Consider the following 12835-nt stretch of genomic DNA (forward strand, 5'->3'; position numbering starts at 1 on the left):
TAGTTTTATACGGTCTGTGGACTCACTTGAAGATGAGGTCATAGTTTTATACAGTCTGTAGACTCACTTGAAGATGAGGTCATAGTTTTATATGGTCTGTGGACTCACTTGAAGATGAGGTCATATTTTTATATGATCTGTAGACTCACTTGAAGATGAGGTCATAGTTTTATACGGTGAAGATGAGGTCATATTTTTATACAGTCTGTAGACTCACTTGAAGATGAGGTCATAGTTTTATACGGTGAAGATGAGGTCATAGTTTTATACGGTGAAGATGAGGTCATAGTTTTATACGGTCTGTAGACTCACTTGAAGATGAGGTCGTCGACATCGGTCAGCGTGGCGCCGATGCTCTTCAGCAGCAGGTTGAGCGACTGGAGGGCCGCCGCCTCCTGAGGGGCGGAGTCAGAGCCCAGAGACAGGCTGAGGTGCAGCTGAGATACAGACAGACAGACAGGTCAGACAGACAGACAGGTGTGTGTGTGTGTACAGTATGTGTGTGTGTGTGTACAGTATGTGTGTGTGTGTGTGTGTGTGTGTGCGTGTGCACCTTGATGGGGGAGATGTGGAAGTGTTGGAAGAAGTTGATTCCTGACGTGTCGGTGAGCGACGCCTCCATCAGCTCCGCCTGCAGCAGCTCCAGGTCACGCTCTATCAGCCGAGTCTGCACCCACACACATACACACACACACACCCACACACATGCACACGCACACATACACACACATACACACACGCGCACGCACACACACACACACACACACACACACAGGGTGAAGAGGGTGAATTGACGCTTGACTTGAAACTAGGGTTACTAAGTATCGCTAGTATCGAAAAATATCAATACTGAACATTTTAATCGGTTACAATACTCATTTGCAACAGGTATCGATAGTATCAAAAGTATCAATACAAAAAAAATTGAAATGGATACAATACTCATTTGCAACAGTTATGATACCATCAGTGCTTTCTTTTAATCAAAAATCACTGATTTCCCCCTCTCTATCATTGGTGGGTATCTGTTGCTTCAACAAGCTAAACGTGTTGTGATGTCTAGAGCAGGACTAACCTGCTGTCTAAGTTCAAAGTTTGATCAGGTCTAGATGATGGAGAAGTGTGCGTCTGTCCGTCCATCTGTCTAACTTTATTTTTATGCCTCTTGATGTGTTGTCACCCCCCCTTCCCGTGGTATCGAAAATGGTATCGAGTATCGATATTTTCCTGGCTATCGGTATCGAAGTAGAAATTCTAGTATCGTGACATCCCTACTTGAAACAAACAAACAATCAGAGCCCACATACTAAATTGTAAAGATAATATGATTTGTCTTTCTGTCTGCTCCATGTTTTGTATTGCTGTGATCATTGTGCTGCATAGTAAGTCATCTTGTTATAAATGAGGAATTAGTAATACTAATTCCTCATTTGTAACAAGATTACTTACTACGGCTATTAAAATAATCCTGAATCTTATATCTTATTTCATATTCTATATTTGTCATTTCTTCCCCGGTTGAATTACCCACCTTCTGCTGGTCAGCCTGCGGATCGGCAGCTGGAGTGAACAGAGCCAAGATGGCTCCCAGGAAGCCCTGATCGATCTTCACCGCCATCTCCTGCACCAGAGCCATGAAGTACCTGCATACACACACACACACACACACACACACACACACACACACACACACCTGTAAGCATTACCTGACGCATCAGAAATCATAAAAGTAGTCCTTATTTGTGAAGATTATCTTGCTCAACACAAATATCGTTTTTCATAAACCTTTGTTAACCACAGACCTTATTTCAGGCATTTAACCAAAATCCCCATGCAAAGATCCCATTGACTTCCCGACGAGGGAACCAGGAAGTGCTAACATCCTTGCGGTGCTCTACAGATGGACTAAAACATGAGGAAGGGTCATGTGACCTTCACCACAACATGACTGGACTCACTTGAACTGCAGGACCTGGCTGTGCTCGTTGAACCTGGTGATGATGGAGATGTCGATGAACGGCTTCGGCTCTGAGGACAAACACCATTCGGGTTAATAGGCGAGGCTAGTGTGTGTGTGTGTGTGTGTGTGTGTGTGTGTGTGTGTGTGTGTGTATGTGTATGTGTGTGTGTGTGTGTGTGTGTGTGTGTGTGTGTGTGTGTATGTGTGTGCCTGCATGGTCTACCTGAGTCCAGAGCGATGGACTTGGGAGGAGGAACAGGGTGGAACACGATGGGAAAGATGGCTCCAGGCAGCTGGTTGTCCACCTGAGAAACACACACGACACGGCACCACACACACACACACACACACACACACACACACACACACACACACACACACACACACACACACACACACTTGTTACCCCTTGCGATGATGGTGAGATGATGATGATGATGTGTGTGTGTGTGTGTGTGTGCGCGTGCGTGCGCGCGTGTGCATGTGTGGTACCTGTAGCCAGTGCAGCTGGGCCCTCAGGCTCCTCTGGTGTTTGGACTGTTTGAACTCCACCTGGATGCCAGACAGGAAGTTCCTCCTCACCGGGCACGAGAAGGGTGCACGCATCACCATGGGAACCCGGCCGAAGTTCACCTGTAACGCACACACACACAGTGATATACACTTGGGTCACATAGTCCCACCCCCAAAATACACACTACGTCACATGTGTAGTGTGATTGGTTGCGCTCATGAAAGGTCAGCGATAAGCAGGTCCGCGTTGAGACATTTTGAACTTCGAGCACAGAGCAAAGTGGCAAAATCGCTGTGCGCGTCGCCGAGGGTAGTGCTGCTGCCTGGTTGAGCCGCTCTGCCCCTATCCACCTTATTTCTAGCTGCCATGATGCCTGATGGGTGCTTCTTCCGCTTCCGGTGTAATAGACTGTTTTACAGTCTATGGTTTTAACTTGACAAAAAAAACATCTATGAGGATTTTACAGCAGAGCCATTCTGGTCTACAGCCGTGTCGTTCGGGTGCTGGGATAACGTAATGCATTGTGGGTAGTCGGCTACTGTGGCTAATGCTAGCGGCTAGCGTAATAGTTACTTTACATGGCAGTAAAACGCCACTGAATGACCAAATTGATTTAACTTTTAACCATTTCGAGTAACACTGTTTCCATACGGACCACCAGCATTGGTTAGTTGTTTAGAACGTGACTATATTTATAACTTTTATAACGTCCTCCAGTTTTCCGGTTTATAATTCGGGTCTACAGCAGAGTATAACAAAGGAAATGGCAAGCTGCAACAATAAGTCACGTTAAACCGGACCTTGTACCCACAATTATTTTTTACAGTGGGGCATTCAAAAATAAGGTGGATAGGAAAACAACGGGACAGCAGGCGCAGAGCTGTTTTACCGTGGATCATGTGTAGGCGCCTTAACAACGGTAAGCAGTGAAATAATGGTCAGCAGCAGGGCAGAATGTGCAAAACTGGTAAAAAAATATATATTTTTCGAAATTCTGTGAATATTGTGATATCCAATATTATTGAAGATGATGTTGATTGGTGGAGTAGACGATGATGTCATGTACAAATGTACTGTAATACCCCGTTCAAGACAACTCGGAACACAGGAAAAAACTAGCTCCGACCTGTAAAACATGAATTGAACAGTAAGTCGAGGTCGGAATTACAGGTAGGAAATTCGGGTATCATTTCAGAGCTCCGGTTTGTGAGTTGACGTCATCAAAATGTTTGTTGACCTACATGTAATTTGAGGTGTAATTATGCAATATGTGTTTACATTCGCTCTGATTATAGCAATATGTTGAATTCAGAGGCTATTTTACCAATTAAATTAGCTAGCTGTGTATGTTTTTGTAACTCTGAGTTAAAAACGGCATGAACGCAACTATGCCGTAGACCGGAAAATCCAAGTTGAAAGTTCCGAGTTCCAAGTTGTCTTGAACACAGCATTAGCCTGGACATTAAAGCATATGGATAGGATTAGCAGTTAAGATGTTATGTAACCATAGCAATTTTTAGCCGTGTGTGTGCGGACCTCCAGGTTGCTCTCCAGGCGGACCCAGCCCGGATCAGTGTCCCCTGCCTGGTGCTTCTGGAAGGCCTTCTCCAGCAGGAGGATGTTCTTCTGGTTGAACGGCTTCCAGCGACTCTTGGGCCTCATCTCCCACACCACACCAGAGCTGAGAGAGAGGGTGTGTGTGTGTGTGTCCATGTTTAAAGTCACAGTGAAATGTTAACTGACTTCCCATGTCACAAAATGAACCAATTTAACAATACATAAATACATGTTCTCATTGTAAAACATCCAATTTCTTCTGTACGGACGCCCCGAGACGCAAGTGAGGAAAATATTTCTAAGTGTCTAATTCTGATCTAAATAGTTTTCTCTCCTGTATTTATGAGTTAAGAACAGAATTTAATTTTTTTGAATATAATTTTTTGGGGCATTTTTGCCTTCATTGGACAGGACAGCAGGGAGACCGGAAAGGTGGGGAGAGAGAGAGGGGTCGACATGTGGCAAATGACCCCGGGCCGGACCCGAACCCGGGTTGGCCACACAAAGGACCAAGCCCCTGTGGCACGCGCTCCACCAGGTGAGACACTGGGATGCCCCGACTTGAGAATATCTGAAAAAAGTTTTGTCAGGATCAACTTAAGTTCCTTGTTCATTTATTTTCATTTGTGGAAACAGTGTTTGTCGTGATACTTATTTTGGACGCAAGAGATATAAGAGAGTACTGCATTGCAGGAAGGTTGGTTCTGATCAGAGACCTGCACCCAGTTTGACCCGGTTCAGATCCAAACTTCCCTGGTAGGGGCAGAAAGGCATGATGGGACATCTATGCAAAGCAGCCATGGCGTCAGGCGCTCAGGACTGGTGGGCTGCGCGGGAAGCGATACTTTTTTTCCCCATGATGGCGAAGGCATGACCCGCCCCTCTCTGCCTCTGATTGGCTGACTGCACTCGGCTGCTCTCGCCAATATATTTCATTCAGTCACTAAGCATTAGTTGTTCATAAAGTGAGCAGCAGGTGCAAAACAACCATTAAATCAACAAGCATGCGATGGCAGATGGCAGCATAGAATCAAAAGGTTATGTGTGAGATCAATAGCCTACTTGAATGTGTATTTTTTATTTTCATTCTAAATGTCATCACCTTGTTTCTTCTGATTTATATTTCAATTCAAATACATGTCACTTGTGTTACAATGAGCTGAATTAAAGTTCAATGTAATGCAGTGACCCTGTTCTTATATCAGCCTTGATCATTCTCATGAGTCTTTCATCTTTTTTTTTGATGTCCCTATAGGCTACATACGTGCACTGCCAAGAGTAGCAGCAGCGTTATAAAGCACAGGGCCAGACTATATTAACAACATAAACACACATGGCGTCTTTCATTCAGGCTAGCAAGCAAAACTGCTGTCTGTCTGATCCACTGAGTCTCACCCATTGATGTCTCACCACAGACTGTAGAAAGAGATGCAGGATAGCTAAGCGAATGTGATTGGATGAACATTTGACGCTAGGCCAATCAGAGGCAGAGAGGGGCGGGTCATGCCTTTTTTTCCATCATGGGAAAAAAATATCGCAGCCCTCAAAGGATCCAATTCACACTTCCTCCTCCTCCCCCTTTGATCACATGACTCAAATTCCCCAACTCCCCTCCTCCAGGCTCCCACACACACACACACACACACACACACACACACACACACACACACACACACACACACACACACACACACACACAGTCAGTATTCATGCAGCAGGCTGCTGCATGAGGAGAGAGAACATGCGGTCTCTCCAACACAGAGAGAAAGAGGAGCCCTTTTTGCACTGAGAACACTCGATACTGGTGTGAAGAAGCTCCGCCATTAGGAGCCCTCTGTCCTTTTTGTACACAACAAAGCAGAAGGAAAGGATGCGTGCCGTGAACCGACGTTAAGGCCTAAACATGGTCGTCCGTCAGAGCCTCGCCCCGCCCTCCCCGTGTGACGGCGGGTGGAGCCCCGTCCTACGGGGAGGGGCCGCCGTCGGCTGACGGGGGCTGCTCGAAAATGTGACTTCACGGCGACGATACGTGCGTGACGACAGCTGCAGGAGAGTTGTGATTGGCCGTTGCCCTGGCTCTTCGTCGTAAAGTCGCCTTTCAAAGCATGATGTTAGATTATAACAACTAGTTGTGTGGCTTAGCCTTCCCAAATGTTGAGGGTCGTTTTTTAGAATTTAATACATAGAATTGGGAACGTTACATTCAATTTCATTCAGACTGCCTGGCACACAATCTCCGCCATTTTCACACGGAGCTTCCGCGGGGGGGTAGGGAGGGGGGGCGTAGTGGCGTCCGAGCATGTGGGGCTCGCTGGCGCCGCCAGACGGCGAGACGGCTTCAATTCGAGGCGGACGGACGACCATGTTTAGGCCTTTAAAAGACAACAGCGTGCACGGTACGTGCACATCATGAAGCGCTCGGCGGCTTGCCTGCTGAAAAAGCCGCTTTGACGCTGCATCTTGATAGGCTGTCTTGCTCTATTTCCGTGTCTGATTGGTCCATTTGCCTCGCGCCCCCTGCCGCTGGAACCGCCCACAGCGTTTCACTGTCGCAGACTAGAGGCGGCTTGTCTCCGAGCGGCTTCACGCTCGCGGGGCGGGACTAGGGCGGGACCTTTCGTTGAAGCTACCCAATGACAGCTCTTCCTACACATTTCCTCCCCCCAGCCTCCTGTGTACAGCGTTTCTACAGGCTACAGCTCCAAGCTGGAAGCTGGTTTGCACGCCCACAAAACGCTGCGACACAGCGGAAAAGCGAATTTGCCATTGTAGATGTGCACGTACCGTAACAAACGCGCCGCGCAGCTTCCCAAAACAACAACAACATGGCGCCGGAGTCACCGCCGGACATGGCTGCTGTGCTTTTGGTAGCCGTTCATGTTCTGCAAATGCGAGCGAAGTTGCTGACGCTCCTCTTCCACATGATGGGAACAATGGCGGATTCGTGGGAGCAGATCGAGGCGAGGTTCGAGGAGGACCTGAAGAGGAGCCGGGAGCGCTTCGAGGAGGCGAGGCGCGCCAGGCTCAGGAGCCGCAGGCGGAGACGTTTGCTTCTGCTCGCACAGTGCGGACTGATCTCGGAGAGACGCATGTGGAGGAGAGAGAGACCACACGGGCCCGTGTTCTGGTCCAACGTCCTCAACAATTTCAACGACGACGAGTGGCGGAGTCACTTCCGTATGTCCCGGGACACCTTCGGCACTATCTCGGAACTCGTCGGGCCACACCTGACGCGCAGGACGACAAACTGGCGGCAGCCTCTGGAGCCTCGGCTGCGACTCGCCGTGGCGTTGTGGTGGTACGCTACCCCGTGTGAATACCGCTCCATCAGTTGTATTTTTGGCGTCGGTGTCGCCACGGTGTGCGTGTTGGTACGCCAGGTTACCAGAGCGCTGAAGACGCTGCTCTATAAGCGCTTTGTTGACCTGCCCAGTGGCGCTCGTCTTCAGGAGACGGTGGACGCATTTGCCAGCCGGGGCCAGGGGTACCCACAGTGTGCCGGTGCCATCGGCGGCACACACATCCCCATCCCCACCCCCAATGTCGACGCACCGGCCTACTACAATCAGAATGGGTGGCACTCCATTGTCCTACAAGCTGTTGTTGACCACAGATGCTGGTAAGGAGCAGGGCATTTGTGCTAAAAAAAAAATCAATCAACAAGTTGGCCTAGCTAACTTTGTACTTTGTCACACTTTACTACTCTGTTTATATCTCATATTAAGTTGTAAATGTATTTGTACGTATTGTGTTGTCTGTGTATCTTATGTAGCTTGTGCACCAACTACACCAAACCAGTTACTGATTGTGATGAATGATCTGTACGCGTCTTGTCTTTTTGTCTCTCCAGCTTCACACACGTGTTTGTAGGTTGGCCTGGTCGCTCTCATGCTGCTGAGGTGTTTTCCAACTCGCCCATCTACAGGAAGGCCGAGGAGCAAGACGGGTACCTCTTCCCACGTGAGGTAAATACATATCTACTCCATTTTACAGTCATATTATCTGTAGATCAATCAATTTATTTTGTCACATGTTGGGCATCACCTGGTAGAACGTGTGCCATCAAGGCTTTGTCCTTCACATCCAACCTGCAGTCATTTGCCGCATGTTCTGTCCTCTCCTCTCTCTCTCCCTCCCTACCTTCCTGTCACTGTCTAGCACATACTGTCCTATCAAATGAAGGCAGAATGGCAACAAAGAAAAGTCACATGTAATCATAACACACACTTCTGCTCCAAATAAAGCTTTACTTTAGCCTCAGCTCTTCATCAGGTCATCTTGTCATTTTTCACATGTAATCATACAGGGTGCAGTCATAGTGATTAGGGGTGGGCGATATGACCATCTTAGATCGTTCACTTTCAGAATGGCTCCACGATCTGCCTTTCCAGACAGATCGTTAGAATCGTGCTACATGCAGTGCACATTCTATCAGTTGCATTTCTATGTGTGAAAGACGCTTCCCAAGTTTTCCTCCCCTCCCCCTTTTCACTTTGCAAAGTGCAGCAGCATGACAACACGGAGCGGAGGGGTAGTTGGTTTGACACACACACACACTTAACCAGGGCTTGCCTTGACAAGGACCTCCCGTCATCCCAGGGACGTTAAAAATAGCGTTAATTAATTTGGGGACGGAGCCGGACGATAGCCTAAACACACGCTCTGCTCGTTACAATGAACAGTGTTAAAATGGACATGCCACACACACACACACATGCACACTAAACATGCAGGCACTGGCAGAGAGACAAACAGGCAGATAGAGCAGAACTAAACGGAATAGTTTGAGTTTAATTTGCTTCAGTCGGACTTGGCAGTTATTTTAAATGCGAGGACGCATATTTGCTCCTAATCTGCCCTCATCCTGCTGCCTCGTATTCTCAGGAGAGCGCGTTTCTGCTCCACCTTAAGGTCTCATTATGCTTTCCGCATCAGCGAGGAACGCGAGTGTCCGTGCGGAAAAGTGACGTCAAATCAGCAGACATGCCCCTCCGCAAGGCTCCGTGCGGACGGTTTTCGAGCGGCCGTGCGCACTCCGAAATTTGTAACTACGCGGACGCGCGGACAAAGTGGAGTTTAAGACTCGCGCTCAATTCCGCCTGCAGAAACCCACACAGAGTATACAAGCTCCACACGTTTCCTCGTCGGATTCCGTGTCTCTCATTTCCGTGCGGCCGGCCAAAGCGTCAAGCATAATCCAGGCTTTATCCCCCCCCCCCCCCGCCTCTCTCTCACTGCTTAAAGCTCAATGCTGTGTGTGTGTGAGTGTGTGTGTTTTGAGCCGCATGTCTCTGCTCTGTCCCCACGCTCTGTCTGTCGGTCTCTCTCTCCATTAAATTAGCAAATTGACAAATGACAATCACGCAACTCAATCGCAGATAGCCAATATATTCGTCCCTTCGCCCAAACCTACTGTATAAATAACAGTGAACCAAGAGATGGATGGATAGATAGTGTTTTGCATGCTTGTGAACATTCTTTTTTAGCACATGAATTATTGGAAACTCAGCGTAAATGAATGACATGAAAATATTTATAAAACAAATTGTATTTTAAATTTCCATGACTTTTCCAGGTTTCTCATGGCCGTACGAACCCTGAAATTAGTTTGGTTGTACTTGTACTGTTCAGTAATTTGCAAAATAGTCTTAAAAACCAATATGAAAAAGAATCATGATAAGATCGTGGATCATGATCCAGCCTGAAAAAATCGTGATGATATTTTTGCCATATCGCCCACCCCTAATAGTGATTTACTGTAGCATATATGGGTGTACAGAGCTGACACACCTGACACCTTTCTGACAAAACTAACTGTGTGTGTACTGCTACACGTATTTAACAGAGCTGACACACCTGACACCTTTCTGACAAAACTAACTGTGTGTTTACTGCTACACGTATTTAACAGAGCTGACACACCTTACACCTTTCTGAGAAAACTAACTGTGTGTTTACTGCTACACGTATTTAACAGAGCTGACACACCTGACACCTTTCTGAGAAAACTAACTGTGTGTTTACTGCTACACGTATTTAACAGAGCTGACACACCTGACACCTTTCTGAGAAAACTAACTGTGTGTGTACTGCTACACGTATTTAACAGAGCTGACACACCGGACACCTTTCTGACAAAACTAACTGTGTGTGTACTGCTACACGTATTTAACAGAGCTGACACACCGGACACCTTTCTGACAAAACTAACTGTGTGTGTACTGCTACACGTATTTAACAGAGCTGACACACCTGACACCTTTCTGACAAAACTAACTGTGTGTACTGCTACACGTATTTAACAGAGCTGACACACCTGACACCTTTCTGACAAAACTAACTGTGTGTACTGCTACACGTATTTAACAGAGCTGACACACCTGACACCTTTCTGACAAAACTAACTGTGTGTTTACTGCTACACGTATTTAACAGAGCTGACACACCTTACACCTTTCTGACAAAACTAACTGTGTGTTTACTGCTACACGTATTTAACAGAGCTGACACACCTGACACCTTTCTGACAAAACTAACTGTGTGTTTACTGCTACACGTATTTAACAGAGCTGACACACCTGACACCTTTCTGACAAAACTAACTGTGTGTTTACTGCTACACGTATTTAACAGAGCTGACACACCTGACACCTTTCTGACAAAACTGTGTGTACTGCTACATGTATTTAACAGAGCTGACACACCTGACACCTTTCTGACAAAACTGTGTGTTTACTGCTACACGTACTTATACATCTGCATTGCTCTCTCCACAGAAATCCATCACTGTTAACGGAGTGGAAGTCCCTGTGCATCTAATCGGAGACACAGCGTACCCCATCAGGAAGTGGCTGATGACGGGCTTCACACGCGACCACCTACTCGCTGAGCAGCAGAAAGCCTTCAACTTCAAGCTGGGCTCGGCGATGACGGTGGTAGAAAGTGCATTGGGACGTCTCAAAGGTCGCTGGAGGTGCCTGGCCAAACGAAATGACATTTCTACCTCCTTTGTGTCGGATGTTGTGGTCGCCTGTTGTATTCTACACAACATCTGTGAGATCCATAAGGAGCACTTCTTACCAGAGTGGAACACTGAGCATCCAGACCTCCCTGCTCCTCACAGTGTTGCTTACTATGGTGAACATGAACCGTCTCACCAAGCTATCCGGGATGCTATTATGTCCATTTTGTAGCTGTTTACACACGTCAGATGTCAGACCAGACAACAACAAACATGTAGGCTGTTTACACACGTCAGATGTCAGACCAGACAACAACAAACATGTAGGCTGTTTACACACGTCAGATGTCAGACAACAACGAACATGAGGGGGAAGCCAGTGAGATGTGTTGTCCAGATGTCTTGACCCATGTTTTAAGGCATAGCTGCTATAATGCACTTGCTATAATAAGCAAGTTGGATGTGTGTGAACATGACTAGGTGTGTGATGTGCAAACACCTTCCATTATAATTGTGCAGAAGTGGATAGGAGGCACCCGAAAAACAAGCTTTACATTCAATGTGATGCTAAGATATTACTTGAGATTTTTTTTTCCTGCTTGAGTATGTAAATATTGTACATCATATTGATACATTAGTTTTTCATATTTTACTTTTTTTACAGCGTGACATTCTTCAAGACGTTGGCTTTCTTTCTATGTATCTTAACAGCCATTGTTACATTACATTTGTTACAAATGCTGTGACATTTTCTAAGTGGGAGGTGGCTATTTCCTGTAAATAAACTTCATTTTTTGATGATTCTTTCTTTCCTTGTTCTTAAATTCTAATCATAGTCAATCACATGTGTGGTGGCCTGCAGAAACATGTTGCTGCTGCACCTTGTTGGCAATGAGCAAAAGACGGTTGAAAATGAGTTTTTCATGTATTTTCAGTGATTTGGTTACTTTCATCTCCGTAGTACTGTTTAGTACATCACGGTGAATAATTATTTTCATAAAACAAGGGGAGAAGTATTGATTTTTATGGTTTTGGTGGAATGCCACTCTAGAAAATAAAATGTGGAATGTTTAAAGCCTTTCTCACATTTTACTTTTAGACACATAACATTAAAATACTAATAACTTTTGATCTGAGAGCTATTGCAGTCATTCAATAAGTTATATACTCTATAGGGGAGAGTTTCTAATTTATGAAGATGTCAAAAAATGAAAATTTCAAATTCCCTCCATGTGAAGGTTTTTGCAGACCACACATACCAGTGGTTCACCAACTTGTTGATGTTAAAGGAACCATAAACTGATACTAATCAAACCCCCGTTTGACAAGATTTTGTGCCATCGTCCCCCATCTGATCAGATTTTTTACTTTGAGATGTTTTATTACAGAAAGTGTGTGAAACCCATGAGCAAAACAGCCATACATGTCCTGCTTCCCCTCTCAAATGTCCCTCTATAATATAGATATTATCCTCTTGTCTGCCTTCAGTATGACTTTAGCATATAGATTCTATATGCTAAAGTCATACTGAAGGCAGACAAGAGGAGGATCATTGTTCATGTAAATGAACCACTCAGCCGTTGACGTCACAATGTGCTTGATGAGTGTCTGCTACATGTCCTGAATGTGCCCTCGTCACATCTGCTTGGAGAAAGTTCTCCTGCTTTCCCTCTGAAAGACCATGATACTTGTTCATAATGTCCCTCTATAGATATGCTGAAGACACTGAAGGTGGACAACAGATAGAAAAGAGGATGATCATTGTTCATGTAAAGTGACTTCTCTCGCCCATTCATCTCACAATGTGCTTGATGGCTGCCTGTCTGCAACAGTTTGGCGAAGA

The 12835-nt window shown here is 46.0% G+C and overlaps 1 pseudogene across 1 annotated transcript in view; it reads right to left on the reverse strand.

Moving 5' to 3' along the window:
* LOC310791595 (intermembrane lipid transfer protein VPS13C-like) overlaps positions 1 to 12835 on the reverse strand; it is a 141799-nt pseudogene that overhangs the window by 49713 nt on the left and 79251 nt on the right. The window contains exons 43-49 of the transcript in view: positions 4011 to 4155; positions 2453 to 2593; positions 2184 to 2265; positions 1959 to 2028; positions 1532 to 1643; positions 554 to 667; positions 313 to 437 (exon numbers count right to left, since the gene is read on the reverse strand). The product of the transcript in view is annotated as an intermembrane lipid transfer protein VPS13C-like (transcript). The remainder of the gene's footprint in view (positions 1 to 312; positions 438 to 553; positions 668 to 1531; positions 1644 to 1958; positions 2029 to 2183; positions 2266 to 2452; positions 2594 to 4010; positions 4156 to 12835) is intronic.

This window comes from Poromitra crassiceps (assembly GCF_964638095.1).
Source record: "Poromitra crassiceps genome assembly, chromosome: 16".
Classification (NCBI taxonomy): domain Eukaryota; kingdom Metazoa; phylum Chordata; class Actinopteri; order Beryciformes; family Melamphaidae; genus Poromitra; species Poromitra crassiceps.